Consider the following 22,565-nt stretch of genomic DNA (forward strand, 5'->3'; position numbering starts at 1 on the left):
CAGACACATTTATTATCGTAATATGTGTAAATAGAGAGCACATGAATACAGTGTGTCAAGATATTACAGTAAAGAAATAAGTTTAGGCGCCATAGCATTTGATAGAGTGTTTTAACAACTTTTATTTAATATTCATTATAAATATATCCATGACGTGAATATGTTAGGAGAAAATCCACAGACGATTAGGGAAAACACGGGAAATTTACTTGAAGCAAGTAAAGAGATAGGTTTGGAAGTAAATCCCGAAAAGACAAAGTATATGATTATATCTCGTGACGAGAATATTGTAGGAAATGGAAATATAAAAATTGGAAATTTATCTTTCGAAGAGGTGGAGAAGTTCAAATATCTGGGAGCAACAGTAACAAATATAAATGATACTCGGGAGGAAATTAAACACAGAATAAATATGGGAAATGCCTGTTATTATTCGGTTAAGAAACTTTCATCATCCAGTCTGCTGTCGAAAAATCTGAAAGTTAGAATTTATAAAACAATTATATTACCGGTTGTTCTGTATGGTTGTGAAACTTGGACTCTCACTTTGAGAGAGGAACATAGGTTAAGGGTGTTTGAGAATAAGGTGCTTAGGAAAATATTTGGGGCTAAGAAGTATGAATTTACAGGAGAATGGATAAAGTTACACAACACAGAACTGCACTCATTGTATTCTTCACCTGACATAATTAGGAACATTAAATCCAGACGTTTGAGATGGGCACGGCATGTAGCACGTATGGGCGAATCCTGAAATGCATATAGAGTGTTAGTTGGGAGGCCAGAGGGAAAAAGACCTTTAGGAAGGCCGAGACGTAGGTGGGAAGATAATATTAAAATGGATTTGAGGGGGTGGGATATGATGATAGAGAATGGATTAATCTTGCTGAGGATAGGGACCAATGGCGGGCTTATGTGAGGGTGGCAATGAACCTCCAGGTTCCTTAAAAGCCAGTAAGTAAGTAAGTAAGTATAAATGTACCCACATAGCTATGCACAGTATATTATGTTTGTGTAAGTGAGCGATTTCGAACTTACTTACAAACTGATGGCTGGATAAGAAACAGAAAAGTTAGTAAATCTGTAGCTTCTTTTTCACTTCACGTACCTCACAAAAACCTCAGTAAGCAAACATCTGGATTAATAGCATAAATGGAAATTTCAGCATTTCTGTACAGTTTTTTCAAGAACGGAAATAAAGACAGGAAGTACATAATGATTATTTGTGTTCTTTTGTTTGAATGTAAAGCCTAAGTGATAAGAAAATATAATTGTTTAAGCTGTATAGGTGATTTTTTTAGAGTTGTTAAAGGCTACGTAAAAATAATTAATCTGTTAGAAATGTGAATTATGTCAGGAAATAAAACAATATAGCAAAACTAGGCCTCAAAATCTACGCAGGATTGAAAATTCCGACGTTAAAATGTCGATTTCAATACGCATTGCAATCGCCAAGATAAACATCGGGAGACCAAATATGAGATGAATTTATTATTCTTAAGAAAAACCAGAATAAGTAGCTTATGATGAAACTATAAAGTTAAAGAATGTGAGGAGAAGAGAGGAGAAAAAAATAGAAAATAACAATGGTGATCAGAATGAAAAGTGAAAGATGTACTCCTATCAAGTAGAAGAAAGTTTATTTTGTAATGAACAATATATATATATATACCTATTTATAATACGATATGGAGGTTTTCAATGATATATACAAGGTGCAATCAATATATTTCCGAACTGCATTTATATTTATTATAACATTAAACATACATAATCGCTTCCATGCCTGCTGAGTCAGTCTATCAAACAGCGTCAGATTGTCTTTAAGAACTGGGCTTCTATACGCAATTTTGTGCAAACATGTCAAGGCCCGATTGCGATATTTCCCGGAATCTATCCATGTATGTCTTATGGCTAGTCTTCTTCTCTGTCTTTCAAGTGATACATTTAGTATAGATTCCAGGCGTCTGCCTGGTTATAGGTAACTTCTCCGTTTTCTATGTCCTGTGTGTTGCCTACATTCAGGGCGGCCCGCAGGCGACTTTAGATCGGAGCAAGCCCGAAACCTAGGAAAGAAACGTCGATGATGATTAAGAGGGGACACTTACATAGCAATTCTGCTTCAATTGAGGGAGAACCTCGGAAAAAACCTCAACCAGGTAAATTGCCCCAACTAGGATTTGAACCTGGGTCCACTCGTTTCAAGGTCAGATTACTAACCGTTACTCCACAGCGGTGGACACAATATTCGTTTACTTAAGAACAAGAATAAAATTGTTGCGATCATAATAATTTATGTTATGTTATCGGATTAAGCTCGAAACCTGGAAAAGAAACGGAGATAATGATAAAAGAAGGGAAAATTATCCAGCAATTCTGCTTCAATTGGTTGAGGGAAAGCCTCGGAACTTGTCCCAATCAGGATTTTTTAATCCGGGCCCGCTCGTTTCACGGTCAGACGTGATAACCGTTACTCCACAGCGGTGGACACAATATTCGTTTACTTGAGAACAAGAATTGTTGCGATTGTCATAATTTATGTTAAATTAGTGCAACTACATATAATTTAAAACAATATTATTCAAAATAAAAATAATTTAAATAATATTAAACTTTCAGAAATTAAATTTTTATTTTCCGAAATTGAATTTCCTTTTCGTGAAGTTAACTTTATAGCTGCCGAATTTTAAAGTACTATTTCCGAAAGTTACATTACTTTCTCCGAATTTGGTTACATTTTTCCCCGAATATAATTTAACATATTCTGAAACTGAAATCGAAGAGGTCTAGATCACTTCAGAGATGCTAAGTTGTGACTATTTATCAATCTGCTTCTACTTACTTACTTACTTACTTACTTACTTACTGGCTTTTAAGGAACCCGGAGGTTCATTGCCGCCCTCACATAAGCCCGCCATTGGTCCCTATCCTGAGCAAGATTAATCCAGTCTCTACCATCATATCCCAGCTCCCTCAAATACATTTTAATATTATCTTCCCATCTGCGTCTCAGCCTCCCCAAAGATCTTTTTCTCTCCGGCCTCCAAACTAACACTCTATATGCATTTCTGGATTCGCCCATACGTGCTGCATGCCCTGCCCATCTCAAACGTCGGGATTTAATGTTCCTAATTATGTCAGATGAAGAATACAATGCGTACAGTTCTATGTTATGTAACTTTCTCCATTCTCCTGTAACTTCATTCCTCTTTGCCCCAAATATTATCCTAAGCAACTTATTCTCAAACACACCTATGTTCCTCTCTCAAAGTGAGAGTCCAAGTTTCACAACCATAAAGAACAACCGGTAATATAACTTTTTTATAAATTCTAATTTTCAGGTTCTTTGACAGCAGATTGAATGATAAAAGCTTCTCAACCGAATAATAACAGGCATTTCCCATATTTATTCTGTGTTTAATTTCCTCCCGAGTATCATTTATATTTATTACTGTTGCTCCCAGGTATTTGAATTTTTCCACCTCTTCAAAGGATAAATTTCCAATTTTTATATTTCCATTTCGTACAATATTCTCGTCACGAGATATAATCGTATACTTTGTCTTTTCGGGATTTACTTTCAAACCTATTTCTTTACTTGTTTCATATAAAATTCCCGTATTTACCCTAATTTTTGTGGATTTTCTCCTAACATATTCACATCATCCGCATAGACAAGCAGCTGATGTAACCTGTTCAATTCCAAATCCTCTCTGTTATCCTGGACTTTCCTAACGGCATACTCTAGAGCAAAGTTAAAAAGTAAAGATGATAATGCATCTCCTTGCTTTAGTCCACAGTGAATTGGAAACGCATCTGACAGAAATTGACCTATACGGATTCTGCTGTACGTTTCACTGAGACACATTTTAATTAATCGAACTAGTTTCTTGGGAACACTAAATTCAATAAGAATATCATATAAAACTTCTCTCTTAACCGAGTCATATGCCTTTTATCAATCTGCTTCTACTGTGACGGAAAATAAAACAAAAAGTATCCAAATAGGCTACTAATACAACGAACCTTCACTTTTCGTAGGACACTTTTCCTTTACAGTATTTACTAGTGTACAGATTTCCAAAGGTTATTTCGACTTGACGTAGTGGCAGATTTCCTTGTGAATCTGAATTAATGTAGGAGTGAGAATGTTGAAGTTATGAATGACGGGTGGAATAACTTGAAGGTGATGTAGCAGATAGTAGAGTATCTTGACCAGAATTGAAAGGGTGTCGAAATTAGACGCTGGGCGAGCTGAATGAAGGCCACGTGACTAGCAGCAAATTTTAATACGGATTGGTACAGTATTATGACAACGCAATAACGGGATTCATTTATGAGTGTCGCGGCACGCACTGTGCGGTCAATGTAACGGGATTTCGGTTGCGCCCCCCCCCAACCCTTACTTGGCAGAGGTGACTGGTTCGCATGCGTCCCCAGCGCCGCGGCGCCCCTCGTCGCGAAGTACGGAGATGCAGCGGGCGCATGGAGACACTCATTCATGGGCAGTCCACCCGTGCAGACTCTGTGAACTCGTTTCAGTAGCAGGTCGAGATTTCTTCGCGTGTGTGAATCGGAACTTTTTAAACCAAGGATTTGCCGCAAGTGTAAGTACTTCACTCATTGCTTGAACATTAGTAGTGCTAACACACAGCGATTTATGAACTTGATGTAACAGTTTCAAAATATAACTTCGTGATAAAGGGTTGTTATAAAGTTACTAACATAATTGAAATTAAGGTGGGAGACGGATGAATTTTCGACCCTTTCTGGTTATATATTACTTGTTCGTTTTACTGCAAAAAATAAACCTACAGTACTAATCTATAGCCTAATCAGCAGTTTCAGAACCCTATGGAACTATCAGTAATAACGTCATATTTTATATGGCTACGCTCTTTAAATACTCAGTTTATATTTTGAAAGTGATTTTTACATTTTTTTTTTTAATTTCTACATATTAAAATTTTAAAGGATTCTACAATAATTGAAGACCCCCCCCCCCCGGAATAAGAGTGTCACCAACAAATCTGTAATACACGTTTCAAGAGAAAAGAAATTCAGTTCAGGGGCGAATCCAGAAATGCATATAGAGTGTTAGTTGGGAGACCGGAGGGAAAAAGACCTTTAGGGAGGCCGAGACGTAGATGGGAGGATAATATTAAAATGGATTTGAGGGAGGTGGGGTATGATGATAGAGACTGGATTAATCTTGCACAGGATAGGGACCGCTGGCGGGCTTATGTGAGGGCGGCAATGAACCTTCGGGTTCCTTAAAAGCCATTTGTAAGTAAGTAAGTAAGTAAGGCATATTTCGTTAGGACTATATTTATTAACAGAAACATGTCGCCTAGCAGACGAAAGAATGTAACTCCATAAACTCGATTTTAGTGATACACCCGTCTTGAATACATACGTATGTAAAGTACATAGAAATGTATTTAAAACCAGCATATCTCTAAAATCTTTTTTTGGAGTTACGTCTCTTCGTCTGCTAGACGACGAATTTTGACTAATCAAGGATATAAGTTTATTGAGCTATTGGATGCAATAATTTATTGTTATAAATGAATGTTTCAAAATTACTTTCTCCATCTAAGTCATATATTTAATTAATTTTGATGTTACATCTTTTTTCCGGGGAGGTCTTCAATTATAAATCTGTCAAATTGAATCGAAAAGTGTAAACAACAACGCCATTTTTGTTATTTTCTTAGTGGGTGTATGTGTAAAGGCCGATATTCTACAAAATTCATATGTTGAAATTCGAAGAGTAAGTAAGCCCTGGTTAATGTATGCATGCAATCACTGTTCTCACCAGTAGTGTATGATTTGGGTGGAGAAAAATGTCTCCCCTGAAAAATTTTGTTCTGTGCATTTACAACTTTTGTTGTTTACACTCTTCATTTATTTTCTACATGTTTTATATAGTAGTGTTAATTAAATAGAGTATCTTTTTTTTTTTAGATTGTCGCAACTTTTTGAAATAAAAAATACCTATTCAACACACATTAAAAAAACCTTGAAAATAAAGTCTTGAGCAAGTAAATATTTTATTCTCTTTTCTTAAGATAGATTTTTAAAATATGGATACTCATTTTTTTTAAATATAGTGCATACATTTTGTTTTTTCACGCTTCCATGCGCGGGGAAATAAAATGTATGCACTGTATAGGCTATCAGAAGTACTCTACTCAAATTTGTAGATCATATATTTCAAATTTCTGCGAGGAGACAAACTTTCAAAATATTCTTTACTAAAAAAAGCGTGACTCATAAGCAACTTAAATGCCAGAAATGAAATTTTGTGGTATATAGACCTACAATAGCCCAAGAGAAGCATGCATATAAAATATTAACTCTCCAGTTAAAAAATGGTAAAAGTTAGAATTCTCACCTATCTCCTCTATCAACTGAGAAGTAAACTGAGCAATCAAGATGAACTAAGCGCCTACGGGATATGCCAAGAATGGGAATTGAGTCTGCACACGTAGATCCTTTGTTGTCCATATTCGATAATTCTGAATATTGACTTCACTATTGAGAGTAAAGTGGACCCCATCTGTCCACTCAAGATAACCGTTCCGGTTCAATTTGCATCTGAGCTAATACACACAATGAGAAGTTGTATCTATTTTCATAATCAGTTTCCTTCAATTTAAATATCGTTTGCAGTTTATAAGGATACATTTAAGAAGTTTGCGTAAAATTTTACAAACAGTGCTGTATGGCATTTTAAGCGTTTACTTAACACATTAACACTGATGTCTGATAACGGATTTTCTCTATCTAGATTTGGTCTTTCGTGAAAAACCCCTGAAAATTGAATATCAATAATTCCTTATCTTACCGATTTCATTTTATCATGGACTGAACCAGCTTAATTAATGCAAGAAAGCATGGTAAAAGGGTCGTCTCTCAGATTAATATTTGTTCGAAATCGTCTTAATCCGGCAGCAAAAAGTTACTACTATATTCATAATAACATTGCACCAAACGTAGGCCTATTCGTTTTTGAAGGCTTAAGACTATTTTCTCATACTTGGGAAATGTGTGTAACAAAGAAAACAAATGGCTGATAAACTTGTGTTTATTTTATTGCATCGTAACAATGAAAACAATTGCATTTGTACGGAAAAAAATTCTGTTCTTCACGCATTCCAAGCTGATACTTAATCTTGATTACTTAATTTGTTTAGAAATTGTATTAGTTTCTATTATGTTATTTACTTTATAATGATCCTATGATTTATAAATAAAATATTGTGATCATTGTTGATCAGAAGAAATTGCAAAAGGGACATCTTTGATACAAACTTATCATCGTTATTCTAACAACAAATCATGTATAACAATTAATAAGATACAACAGCGAAACATTTCTTCTCATAAGACAAAATTTAATTAAATTATTATGATAAACCTAGATAAACATCTAGGTTAAATTAGTTCATGGGAAATTATTGTTTTTTTTTTATTTTTAAAATGAAAATGCGGTATAAATGTAGTTCATGTGAAGTTATTTTTTAATTTTTTAAAATTAAAATACTGTATAATTGTAGTTCATGTGAAGTTATTTTTTAATTTTTAAAGTTAAAATGCTGTATAATTGTAGTTCATGTGAACTTATTTTTTAATTTTTAAAATTAAAATGCTGTATAATTGTAGTTCATAAGAAGTTAATTTTCTTTGTAAGAAATTATTATTATGTCTTCCTTTCTCCTTTTATATTATTATTATTATTATTATTATTATTATTATTATTATTATTATTATTATTATTATTATTATTTAATTTTTAAAATTAAAATGCGGTATAATTGTAGTTCATATGAATTTTTTTTAATTTTTAAAATTAAAATTCAATAGTTCATGTGAAGTTATTTTCTAATTTTTTAATTTAAAATTCGGTATAATTGTAGTTCATGTGAAGTTATTTTTTAATTTTAAAATTAAAATGCTGTATAATTGTAGTTCATGTGAACTTATTTTGTAATTTTTAAAATCAAAATGCTGTATAATTTCAGTTCATGTGAAGTTATTTTTTAATTTTTAAAATTGAAATGCTGTATAATTTTAGTTCATGTGAAGTTATTTTTTAATTTTTAAAATTGAAATGCGGTATAATTGTAGTTCATGTGAAGTTATTTTTTAATTTTTAAAATTGAAATGCTATATAATTGTAGTTCATGTGAAGTTATTTTTTAATTTTAAAAATTAAAATGCGGTATAATTTTAGTTCATGTGAAGTTATTTTTTAATTTTTAGAATTAAAATGCGGTATAATTATAGGTCATGTGAAGTTATTTTTTAATTTTAAAAATTAAAATGCGGTATAATTTTAGTTCATGTGAAGTTATTTTTTAATTTTTAAAATTGAAATGCTGTATAATTGTAGTTCATGTGAAGTTATTTTTTAATTTAAAAAATTAAAATGCGGTATAATTTTAGTTCATGTGAAGTTATTTTTTAATTTATAGAATTAAAATGCGGTACAACTGTAGTCCATATCATGATACTTTTATAATTTTTAAAATGGATATGTAGTATAGTAATAATAATTATTATAATTAGATTCATTGGTTGAAGGTACAATTTTATAAATAAATTTGTTTATTTTCCTTGTTGTAAATATTTCCATGAGTTAATTAAACTTTAATTGTTACTAAAAGTATTTATTGATGCTGTGAAATTGTAAAATTTAAACTATGATTAGATATACTATTATTATAATTTGTCAAGCAAATAATATTTTATCTTAAGAGTACGATAATATTTAATATTCGTTTAAGACCGTTAAAATGTTCCAACTTGAGCAGTAACAACCGTGAAATGTTCAGCAGAAATATATATGTTTTTCTATACTTCAATGAAAAGAGTTATTTTTTAAACGATTTCCATTACATTTAACGTGCATGAATTATGATTTGCTTATGTGAACAGTGCTTAGAGTTTTTAATTGTTTCAAGATTTTAAAATTTAATTTTCATAATCACGTAATGTGAAATACGATGCAACGAAATTAAACCGATTATAATTATGCATTCTGAGAACGTTGCATGATATTTTTAGTTTTAATTATATTTGTTGTACCGTATTTGAATTTTGCACAGTGACTTGGTCGTCGTGTAGTTCTGGAACATAAAAAAAAGTAAATTTTGAGAAATTATATGAAAGTTTTGAAATTTGTTGGATTGATATTCAAGAAGGCCTACATTACTTAATTTATGGCTTATGTTCTTCAGCCACCGTCGACCTTATTATATAGCTAATTTCGTACCGTATAAAAATTATGGTTTATTTAACAACGCTCGCATTTGCAGAGGTTATATCACCGTCGCCGGTGTGCCGGAATTTTGTCCCGCAGTTCTTTTATATGCCAGTAAATTTACTGACATAAGCCTTTCGCATTTAAACCCACTTAAATGCCAATGACCTGGGCCGGGATCGAACCCGCAACCTCGAGCATACCGACTACGCTACCCAGGCCGACTAATTTAGTATATCCAACGAAACTGAGCGAGTTAAACTTCCCAAGGTGATTGTGTACGCACCTCTTTAACATGAAGAGGATGGGGTTAATTAAAGAGCCTTGAAACATTCATCACTTTCAGGAGCTTGCTTAAAATTAATTTTGTGATATTCCCTACCCCGAACTCATGACAGCAAAGGACTGACACTTTGTGCAACACACTAATCATATTTATACATTATATGGCAAGCAGATTAAGTGGACACGTTTAATGTCAAAAAGATATAGTTAAACATCCCAGAAACTTTAATGAATTTCAGGAGATTGCTCACAATTCCTTTTGGTAGTCTGTTAATCCCAGATTATTAATACCAAACGATTGAAACCTTCTCAGTCTTAATTAATCAAGTTCACAGATTGTACAGTGGTCTCTTTTGGTTCTTAAATTCTTCGTTTGGGATTATAATTACAGAAACTCGTGTCGTCCTCAGTGGTCTACCATGCTTGTATTGGGCAAGGTTCGTGGATTCAATCCCGGCAGAGGGCAATGAATTTTAAGGGAAAACTCGAAATTTCTAAAAATATAGTAGGCCTACATTTTATTTCGTCATAGCTTGGGTTCTAATACTCATAAATACATAATTTTTTATTATTGTATTCTATTTCTACTCTTTAGTATGGTTTGACTGTGAAACGAGTGAGTCAGGGTTCAAATCCTGATTGGGAGAAGTACCTGGTTGAGGGTTTTCCAGGCGTTTTCCCTTAGCCCATTAAGAGCAAATGCTTTGTAACTTTCGGCACTGGACCCTGGACTTATTTCGCTAGCATTATCATCTCCATTTCAATCAGACGCTGGATAACAATCACAGTTGATAAAGTGTCATAAAATAAACGAATTAAATCTTTTTAGTATGTACTAGACGTTCTGATATATTTCTTTACTTCTTGAGAAAATTCATAAGTTAATTAGGCTTTCATTATTAATTACACTACAGTACATGCATATCGTCGTTGTTCCTGCAATAACTCCTATGTGCAAAATATGAAATTTTTCAGTAGGAAGAAAAAATACATTTATTCATCGTATGGCAGCCGTACATAGGAGACTGTGAATTCTTACATTTTCAAAACAAAGAAATATAATTACATATGGGAGATTTTATTATTTGCTGTATCACTATGCAAGTTATTTAATAGAGCAAAAATCTGAAAATCGATAAATATGTCACATAGGAGTTATTGCAGGAACAACGACGATATGCAATTTTCTCTTTTCCTACTTTTCAGATTTAAAATAAATTTTAATCACATAGACTTATAAGTAATAGGAGGCATTTTTACTAGAAATAATAGGGTTCTTTTAAATATTATGGTCTTGGGGAATATTTTAATTTTGTAATAAATTAAAAATTTATTTTTTCTCTCATAATGAAATGTAGGTCAGAATAATTTAATTATATTTCAATAAATCTGATAGGGGACTATTATTATGCATCTGGTAAGATAGTTTGAAAATTTTATAAGTCCTAGCTCAAATAGTTTTTCTACAAAGTGTAGACACTAATAACTTGGAAAATGTAGGTTTCGGTAATCAGCGTTTGAAGTTAAATATAAGCCTGTATTATTGGTCATTGTGGCCCCATGATGTGAATAAGCATTTATTGGATACAAATATTCTCGAATACGTATTAATCATATATAAAATATCTCAGAAAAGAACGCTTTTTAATAGGCCTATAAGTAAATAAAAAATGATAAATTTTGACCCTGTCACGGAAAACTTCCATAAGGACGATAGAAACATCATAGTAGCTTTCATCGGAAGGGATGTAAATCTGGAATTCCGTAAGAAATCCTAATCTGAAAGAGGCTTAAGTGCGTCTGTGTTCGTCTTATATCTCACCTGTAATCAATTCTGCAAATGAACCATCATCTGTATGTGTTTTCGAAGGACAAAGTTACTCGTCGGCGTTTCTTCAGGTTAAAGACCTGCTCCTAGAGGCTCTTTCAGCCATTTTCTTACGATGCTACACATTCACTTTAATTTATGTAGAACTTTTCAGAATTGAACGTTTACCATTTATCATCAAATGAACATTACATTTATTCTAGTCAATAAATAAATCGATATGTGCATAGCGTTAGTATGCTGTATACCTACCTTTACGTAGAACTACGTAGCCTATGTGTGGTGCGAGAAATGAAATGACGTTGTGTATGCAATCGTGATTGATTGGGAGATAAATCACGACACTTTACATATTCAATGGTATCATACACGGCAAGAATAGGGCGATAATATGAGAAGTACAGTAAAGTCTTGGTTTTTCTGAACCGACGCATGCGACGTGCGAGGCCCGCCTCGCACAAAGCCGGACTACACGAGAGATAGTGAGTGGTTTCTATAACTGTGAGATGCGCAGACACCTCGCACCTCGCATGTCGCATGCGTCGGTTCAGAAAAACCAAGGCTTTAGGTATTAAGCGCTGGTTACATCGCAAGCCGTTCAGATTTCTTACGAAGACCATGTCGATGCACGAGACACAGAGTGTCATAGGCGCCGTTGTCGAGGCGAACCTCAAACGAAACGTATCGCACTTGAAGTCAAGGAAAAAGGCGTTCTTGCTTCTGGATAGTACGTCATATTGAAATAGAAGGGAAGTACAAAGAAACCGAGGGGAATAGGAGGAGATGAAGGGTAATGTAAGAAAATCAAGGGAAATGCAAAGAGTAAGCCTACAAGGAGAATACAAGGAGAACAAGGATAACACAAAAAACAAGGGAAATACAAGGAGCACAAGGGTAATATAAGAAGAACAAGGGCAATACAAGGAGATCAAAGGGAATATGAGGAGATCAAGGGGAATACAAGAAGTTCAAAGGAAATACAGGGCGAACAAGGGGAATACAAGAAAATCAGAAGAATACAAGTAAAAGGATAATAATTATAGAAAGAACAATGGAAATACAGGGAGAACAAAGAGAATAAAGGAGAACGAGCGGAATAAAGGAAAATGTAGGGAATACAAGAAGAACAAGGGGAATGAGGGAAAAATGGAAACATAAGGAGAACAAGGGAACAACGGGAAATACAAGAATAATTATAGGAGATCATTGGGAAGAGAAGAAGAACAAAGGGTATGCAAGGAGAACAATGAGAATACAAGGATAACAAGGGTAATACAAAGAGAACAAAGGGTATACAAATAAAACCAGAAGACTACAAGGAAGAATAGGGGAATACAAAGAGAACAAGGGAAACAGAGGAAGAAAATCGGAAATACAAGGAGAAAGAGGCAAATACAAAGAGAACAGGGAGAATACAAAATGAATACAAGGAAAACAATGGGGATACAACGAGAACAACAAGAATATAAGAAGAACGAGGGGAAGACAAGGAGAACAAAGTGAATACAAGGAGAATAATTGCACTTCACGGAGAAGAAGGGACAACCAGAAAACAAGGAGAATACAAGGAGTACAAGGTGACTTCAAGGAGAACAAGAAGAATACAAGCAGTAGCGGGGAAAGGGGTGTTTGCAATTTTATGTGACGTTTAATTTCCAAGTAAGCCTCATATTTAATGAGGAGATGGGCGTGGTTCTACGTCAAAATTGTCGTTATTTTTATTTCCGGTTTCAGTTGGCAATAAGAAATCAGTTTCAATCTCTGCAATTATGTAGGTAATTACTAGATGTAATAGGTATACGTGAATAGTTAATATATTGTATTCCCCTTGGTTTCCTTGCATTCCCCTTGCCTCCTTGTATTCCCACGACATGCTCATCGTGCTCGCCAGCGATTTGAACATGACGTATACAGAAGCGAGATAAATTTTTGTCTTAGTTTCACAGCGGCTGGTTATGTGTCCACGCTAATCACAAGAGGATGGAATGGACAAAAAGATTCAATCCTTTCAATAGTAGTAGTAATAATAATAACGTAGCAACAGTAATACATGATGATAACACATTAAATTTCTCTCTATTAAATTCCAATATTTAAGCACACCTATACAGCATATCATACACAGGGGACTGATTTTTAAATGGAGAAGGAACACTTTTGTGATTTGCTAATTTAAGTTTTTAACACGTTATTTAAGAAGACTTCGGAAAAATTAAAGAAAATAAAGAACGTATTGCACGAATAATAACCACAGGAGACGGGAAACACAATAATGACCTTTTAACGATGAAATACAGCAGTAACTGCACAGGTGTAGTTAGTCTCCATAATTATAGCAGCTTAACATAATGAAGATGTAGCTTTTTTTATAAATACTCGCTCCGTAATTTAATAACGATTTTGTTATTCATTAACATGGCTATTACGATATCCTTCCATTATCATTAGATCTATTGGTTTTCGTTCTAAAATCTCAATTAATAATAGGAGATAAGTAATTAAGCAAACCACTCGTTTTAATTACATTGGATGCAATATTTATTGTACTATTAAAAAGAGACCTTGCAAACAGAGTAATCAAATTTTAATAATGATTATACTGTCGTGTGGATTAGCGTAATATGTTACTAGTAGCGATGTATGCAATGGAGGAGGAAAGGAACTAGCCGCCCTATCCCATTATCTCCTGAGTGATGTCTTATTGGTGTTACTTATGAGATTCAAACCTGTCTAAACAACTCTTGTATGTGTGAAAGAACTAAAATATTAAATTATATAGATTTACTAGAATCGTTATACGCGAACGGTTTTATAATACAATATTTTCTAGTATTTATGTATAATAGGGAAATGTATGGTATCTAGCAATACCTTTTCCATTTTTCTTTTTCAAATATACCTGAACAATATTAAATTGTGTCTCAGTGAAACGTACAGCAGAGTCTGAATACGCCAGTTTCTGTCTAATACTTTTCCAATTCACTGCGGACTAAAGCATTATATTTTGGTTCGTAATTTAATTTTTCATACATCTTGATAACACAACTTTTAACACTGTATCACTTCGGAATATGTATGATAAGAACTTTCTTGTGTTAAACTTTAACGTACCTTGTTAACATGTTTCGACCTATTATGGGTCATCTTCAGAACTGGTCGTTGCTGGTCTTGGCGCCTCTTGTTTCCTGTGAGGGTGCGTTCGTAGTGTAGAGTCAAAGAGTGTATGTGTTTTGAAATTGAGTTGTATGTTGAGAATATCGTTGGGGTGTGTTTTCGTGTGTCTGTATATTTCATATTGTTCTAGTGTGTTGAGTTGCTGGCTTTTTGGTTGGATGTGCAGCATTTCAATGTCTGTGTTGATGTCTCTGTAGGTATGGTTGGCATTTGTGATGTGTTCTGCATATGTGGAGGTGTTTTGTAATTTTGTTATGGCTGTGATGTGTTATTTGTAACGTGTTTGAAATGATCTGCCTGTCTGTCCTATGTAGAAGTTGTTGCTGGTGTTACATTTGAGTTTGTATACGCCTGTGTTTTCAGTCTTTGATTTAGTAAAAGTTTTCACAAGTCGCGATAAAGAAGAAGTGAACAAATTTTTTAAAGTTAGCTGCTTTCTGGACTGATGTTTTATCAACTATAATGCCTTTCATGCCAGATTCTATAGTTTATTTAGGTCTATTTTGATACAAGCATTTGTTTTCGTTATTCCTCAGGGAATTAAAGTAGAAACAAAGTAAATTTTATGACAGTATGTTTTACTGATGAATTCTGTTAAACCTAAGGATTTGTTCCCAGTACACTCTTCCTAGGTATAAAATACTTATAATTGAGAAGATGCACAAGACGTTAGGAATTAATTCACAATCATTTTTAAAGAAGCTATATAATACATAATTGACTAAATTCTTAATGGCGATTAGCGTCTTGCATTACAGGCGCTATGTTCGGTTCAAGTTTGTCGAGTATGGTGAAGTTTGATATTCGCCGATATTCGCTCAGCAGAAGGAGACCTGTCGTGTTTGTTCCACCTTGTTATAAACATATTCGCTGTCCTTCACTCCTACCCCTTCATGTTTTAACCGCTTAAGGATTTAGTACAGACCTTACAATTAGTTTTTCATATGAAATAAGACGAAGTTTGTAACGGCTTGGTTGCTTCTCTCATGTTCGAACACTGCAGGTCACTAATACCGAAATTGATGAAATATCAAATGTATTATGAACTCTATTATTCACCTATCAACAATTTACAAAAATAATATTTACAAGAAAAAAATTGAACTGAAATGGAAACTGTTAATGAGCGCATGTCGGAATTTCCTCTCAAACTGCGCACATTTATCTATACAGCAGATAGATTAATAGAAATAAATAGCTGCCCACACTAACTGTAAGGGTGTGAAAACTTACTTGAAATGTTGCTTAAGAAACAGGGGAGCGTGCTTGGAGAAAGAAATAGAATTATCATTCGACGTGAATGCCTGCCCTGTCACGTGACATGTGAAATAAGCTCGTATACTCAACGCGCTTCACCAGCTGAGCGAGCAATGTGTAGGTACTTAAATCCAGGAACTACTTAATAACATTTTATTCAAACTTCAACTTCTCAACCTCATAGTTAGTACGATCAGCTAATTTTTTATATTCGTTTATTTTCTATGGAGGTGTAACAATGTGCGCAATTTGCTGGAGTAAGGTTTCGACATGAGCTCATTAACAGTTACCATGAGAAACACACATTACTCTAACTTTGTTTACAACATTCTAGAGTATAATCACAGTCTAATATATACAGTCACGAAGCTCAATACGTAGTAAATATGCATCCATAGATAGTTGCTAACCACTAGGATCGCTAATATCGCCTCATTACAGACAATGCGAAATAGTACCTGCACAGTCTACTGTTCCTAGCACCCTCACAACTCAAGCTTCGTGACTGTATACACTAGACTGTGGTATAATGATTAATCATTAAAGCAATGTTATGACGACAAAAAACTTGAATTCCCTCTCACAGACAAAAAAATAAATAAATAAATGATGTGTTCTCTACTGAAACATGCCATTAAGTTCAACAGGTTCTTCTAAAAGACGAGAACTTTGACATAGAAAAAAGAACAGAACCAAGATGAATGCAATGTTTCAGATCTGTGACAGGAGAAGCACTTTGAGATCAAAAAAGAAGCGTATATCTACATCAGGAGAGGAGAAATATACAGTAAAGACTGAGTTGAACAACCACAGATAAAACGGAAGCCAACATATTAGTCGTTTGATTGAAGACACCATTATAAAGATGATGTTTAATTATGTCCTCATGGAAGAACGAAAGAAGGGCATGACGCTAAACATGAGGACGGAAATGATCTGAAGGCCCATAATAGTGATAGTGACAGTAATGATTATGATAAATATATTTATACAAATTTTAGAATATACAGGGCTTTCATTTCAAAACTTCCCAGTCTAAATAACTGATTATTTCAATTGAATTTAATTAAAAAAAACACGTCAATTTAGATATTGAGGGGGAAGTCTGAAACTAGGCTTAATTGCATTTTAGATTTCACCCCACATCCCCTAGTCACCTCCAATTTGAAATTTCAAACAACACTCCTATATTTTTGTACTTAAATATGAAAGAGCTTTCAATTGTTTATACACCTCATTTATTTTATTTTCGTATCTTTTGTTTTGTATAGTCGTCTGGCAACCTGGATTGTTGTTATTGTTGATTAGTGCTGAAGAGAATAAAGCTACAAATACTTATTGAGCATTTCATGTAATAGTTGTGTTTGTGTATTAAATTATTTTAAAATGGTTTATACCCTTCAAGAGAGAACATAAATAATCCTTATTGATTAAATTTAGGAAATTACACAAAGTAAGCTTCGTTTTCATCCTACAATCAACTGATAATAGCAAAACTACAGAATCAAATTTATGCACATTTAAAGAACAAAATTAAAATTCTTTCAATGATTTATTAACATAATACACTGATCTCTTAAAATAACTGAGCGTATTGTATTGGGAATTAAATCCATGGTTTTCCCAAAATATGCTATGTTATGTTTCATAGTATAAAACAATTTTTATCTAAAAAAAAAAGGAAGCAAAAACGAGCAAAATTGAATTAAATATTTTTGTTTGAAATATTATATCAAAGAATAACTCCCTGAAATTAATTAATGACTTTATTTATTTAGCTCCAGGAACTGTCTCCTTTTTTGCAACGAAACGATTGGTAGCTCAGCTACAATTCCACTGTAACTTAATACCAAATGCTCGTAATCACACCATTCTTGCACTAAAAGGTCGGGCATATTTTTTTAGCGTCTGAAACAAGCAAAACATTAATTTCACCGAAAAGTTGAGCCACCCCCATTTTTGCAGAAAGCCCTTCAATTGTCGTGTGTTGACAAGCTTCACTCGCTCCAACCTGTACAAGTAGGGCCAACTATACCTTCCCACTGGCTAAACCATCAGTGAACGAACAGTAGCCTTCCTTCCTTCCTTTGGTAAGGAATTTATCGCCTTTAAAAATCCATACTCGTCGACTGGGTTTTAATCCGCAAACCTGGAAACTAACGGCAAGCACTGTAACACTAGACCACCCACGACGAATATGTTCACCTTTGATAGACGTTTTATATACTACGCAGTGAATAGAATTAAAAAACTATTAAAACTTCTAGGAAAAATAAAATAGGATAAGAACTCAGGAAATGAACGCGACTTATTATCTCATTACAGACATGTTTCCTTCTTTGGAAACCGGACTACAAACCAGCTTAGTGACACGGTTGTAGGATTTGTGTTTACCTCTGTCTTTGCACGATACATTTCATCAGTGCTGTAATGGATTCATTCGCTTTATTTCATTTTTCTCGTTACGCGAACCATCCACGTTCGAAAGCTTCAGTAATGGATTGGTGAAGAGGGGTCGCTTTTTACAAGTGCATAAAATTGCTGCTGAGAGAGCTTTTATGTAAAGAGTTGGAGACGAGAACATACAGCGACACTAAGCGGCTCATTCAGAGAACACACAACAGCGGTAAAGCGGTAAGCGGCTCACTCTTTCACTCAATTTTTCTCCGATTCTGAAGGACAGAAATTACGGGCCGTATTCATAGACATTCTCAGCGCGGTCTTCCGGTGGATGATCAGCGAACTAACGTTTTTCGTATTCATAAACCAGTGTTAGCGATATGATATGATATGATATGATATGATATGATATGATATGATATGATATGATATGATATGATAACATATGTAAGATATGATATATGATATTTATTTATTTATTTATTATTTTGCTAATAATTATTACATAACACATAATATATACAGAAAAAACTTTAGCTCGCCCCTGAAAGAAGAGAACTCGTGCTCAGGGGCGGATTCCTGAATTGAAATTAATAAGTATACAATACAATTTGTCTTATGTCTATTATGCAATTATAGTATATTAATTTAAATTTACAATTTTTCAATTTTTATAAACTCCATACATAACTTTTTAAATTTAATACTAGAACTATTAGAATTGACAAGATTAGGATATTTAAATATAAATTTTTTATATATTCTTGGGCCTAAATTAGTACTATGATTAAATACTGTAACAGTGTTGCATTTTGGTTCAAACAATCTTAAAGAATTCATACCTTTTGTTTCATAACTATGAGAATACAATTCAAAATTATTTCCATTTTTATGTATGAATTTTATTAATACAATATAATAAATTTGTCTTACGTTAAGTACATTAAAGTCTAAAAACAAATTTTGAGATGGAAAATCAATAGGTTTATGAAGACATATTTTAATTATTTTCTTCTCTAATAAATAAAGTGGATTAAAATTGGATTTAAATGAGCTACCCCATCCTATAATTCCATACATAATTACCGATTGAAATAAAGTTAAATATATTGTGCGTAGGCCTAATAAACTTATTGACAAGTAATTCCTCAATAAAACAAAATAGTGTACTATTTTACGTAATTTATTACAAAGGTAATTAATGTGTTGGTTCCATTTTAAATGATTATCGAAAATTATGCCTAAATACTTAACATCAGAGGACTCTTTAATAATCGGACATTTACACTGATATGATATATGATAAGATATAGGCCTAATAATGATATGATATGATATATGATAAGATATATGATATGATATAATATGATATATGATATGATATGATATATGATATGATATGATATGATATGATATGATATGATATGATATGATATGATATGATATGATATGATATGATATGATATGATATAATATGATATGATATGATATGATATAATATGATATGATATGATATGCTATATGTACAAGTAACCATTCGATAGCCGGGGCTAGTTTAGCACGCTCGTAGCGCGGGCTAGCGAAATGTCTATGAATAGCACTCTATACGATTTAAATTATGAAGGAAATGGGAAGTTTAATTTTTTTCAAGGAAGTCATGTAATAATTTTTTTTAGAAATTATAACCTCTATATCTTAATTAATATGTGACAGCTCGGAAAAAAAAAATTACATGATAGAGAAATCAGAACAGTCCTATCTACTACGCATTTTGCACTGTCTTGTTACGTGACATGAGATGGACTTTGATATCCGTTTAAACCATCTTCTTGATTTAGGCTACTGCATGCTCTAGATCTAATTGGATTGAACATTTGACGTAAAATGAAGCGAAACTCTTTAAATAAAGAACTGTATATAGGAAAACCAGATAGGAAGAAATAGAAGATACGGAGGAGGGCATTAAGGAAACATGCATTTCTAGCCTTTAAACGAGGTGTAACAGTGACATAAAATCTCAGAATCGCTTGCAGGTACACGCTTAAAAGATATTCTACGTTATTGTTGCTCCTCGTTCAAATGCAAAAATTGCCCGCGCAGAATATGTCTGGTTTAGGTAATATAAAACGCAGTCAACTGGCATATTTCACAATCAAAGAAAATGAACCATCACTCGCTTCTGAGATAGTTACAAACTTATATTTTGGTGTTGTTTTTAAGTAGTCTAGTTAATGTGTACATTATACTACAACATTTCTAAAATTCTACGAGAATTGAGATTGTCTATGAGGAAAAATTCAGAGAAAGTTTATACAAGAAAATCAGTTCAATGGGTATTCATACCTTACTCGATATTCGAACGCATGACGGCGACTTCCACGCAGAAACTAAACTGCGCCATAACAGTGGCCTGCAGAAAAATGTGCGCATTACAACATATTTTAGCTATGATCACTTGGTGTAAATTGAAGATAAAGGAAGGAAACATGCGTTATTCGTATTGAGATCTGTGTGTGCTATGTATTCAAATAAGCTTGTATTTTTTTTTTGTGGCTCTTGAAGAATAATCTAAAAATTGTAAATAGCAAGCATAACGGGGAGTTTGAAAGGTACGTGGAGCAAATTTCAGGCTAGAATTTTGAAGTTTGTATGATGAGTAGTTATTTTTCAAAATGCGATTTCAATTTACAAAAATTTTAATAATTAATATAATATTGGACCAAATTAAATGACATTTTGTACATAGGCTATTTATATGCAGAATGATGCGTGTACAAATTTTCAAAGATCTAGCTCAAACGTTTAAGAAAATTCAAATTTCACCTCTGTATAGTCTTAAAGGGTGCTATGCATAGACGTTTCGCTAGCCCGCGCTACGAGCGTGCTAAACTAGCCCCGGCTATCGAGCGATTATTTGTACAGGATTCATATCATATCATATCATATCATATCATATCATATCATATCATATCATATCATATCATATCATACATCACATCACATCACATCACATCACATCACATCACATCACATCACATCACATCACATCACATCACATCACATCACATCACATCACATCATATCATATCATATCATATCATAACATATATCATATCATATCATATCATATCATATCATATCATATCATATCATATCATATCATATCATATCATATCAATCATATCATATCGTATCATATCATATCATATCGCTAACATTGGTTTATGAATACGAAAAACATTAGTTCGCTGATCATCCATCGGAAGCCCGCGCTAAGAATGTCTATGAATATGGCCCAAAGAATCCACTGTTATCGGCCCAGATTTGAACCCGATAAACCGATGAATGCTCTTTGTGATAAATAACGGATGGAATGTTTGAATTCAGAGTTCCTGTCAGACTCAGGCGCAAGAGAGGAAGATGTAGGTAGAACATACTTAGGCCTACGTAAGTTTTGAGTTTAGTGAATCTAAAGTCGATGGGGAAAAATCTACACGAGTGATTTTTGGAGTAATTCGCTCTTTAACCATGTAGGAAGGATGCAAATATCGTTTATTCTCATGGAAGAGCTGCAGACGTAAATTAAGTTATTTCACTTGGTTGGAGCGTTTCTACGACAAAAGGTTTGCACGCGTCATTAAATCCGTCTGCTGTGAAGAGGGAGGTCAGTCCAGCTTGGAGACAAGAGTAGACCGAACTCTCGATTTAACAACGCCATCAAGTCCATTCGGGATCGGCATGAAGTGCGGTAGTTAGCAACATATGACACCAACCATGATATATCACATAAGATGCACTTGGGAAGTACTGGGATGCTCGAAGATTATGCTTCTCAAATACACTTCGTTATCTGGATATAGTAATTGATATTACAGTTTCCAGCGAATACTTACATTTCAGCAATAAGACGACTACAGTGAACTAATTTTTGTTTTATGTTTTCTCCCTCGCCTTGTTATATTCAACCATTTCATGGCTTAAGCTGCATACTTTAGATGAAAATTGTTCGTTTTTGTGCGTAAAATCAAAATATGATGAAAGTAGTTCAGGTGCCCGTTTAATAACAATCAAATTGACTTTAAAATGACCTCGATAATCCCCACTAAATCGAAAATAACTATGTTATTGTTTTTTTCTTTTTCTTCCTTCAAACAAAGAAACGTTTATTCGAGTTTTTATTCTCGCAAAAGCGTTGTTTTCTAAATAAGCAGGTGAAACGTCTAAAAAACACTTTATATATGACAATTAATATTTGAGGAGAAAAATTCGCTCCGGCGCCGGGGATCGAACCCGGGTCCTTGGTTCTACGTACCAAGCGCTCTGACCACTGAGCTACGCCGAATTCAATCCACA

At 33.6% G+C, this 22,565-nt stretch overlaps 2 protein-coding genes across 7 annotated transcripts in view; one reads left to right on the forward strand and one right to left on the reverse strand.

The window, feature by feature from the left end:
• LOC138694743 (thiamine pyrophosphokinase 1) overlaps window positions 1-22,565 on the reverse strand; it is a 114,051-nt gene that overhangs the window by 15,328 nt on the left and 76,158 nt on the right. The gene's annotated exons all lie outside the window — the stretch shown is intronic.
• Window positions 4,474-22,565, forward strand: part of LOC138694744 (uncharacterized) — a 235,332-nt gene continuing 217,240 nt past the window's right edge. For 2 of the 3 annotated variants that reach the window (XM_069818757.1, XM_069818759.1), the window contains exon 1: window positions 4,474-4,607. The gene's annotated coding sequence lies outside the window, so the exon portion shown is untranslated. The remainder of the gene's footprint in view (window positions 4,608-22,565) is intronic. The other variant, XM_069818758.1, reaches the window with a different exon arrangement.

Source organism: Periplaneta americana, chromosome 2, assembly GCF_040183065.1.
Source record: "Periplaneta americana isolate PAMFEO1 chromosome 2, P.americana_PAMFEO1_priV1, whole genome shotgun sequence".
NCBI classification, from domain to species: Eukaryota; Metazoa; Arthropoda; class Insecta; order Blattodea; family Blattidae; genus Periplaneta; species Periplaneta americana.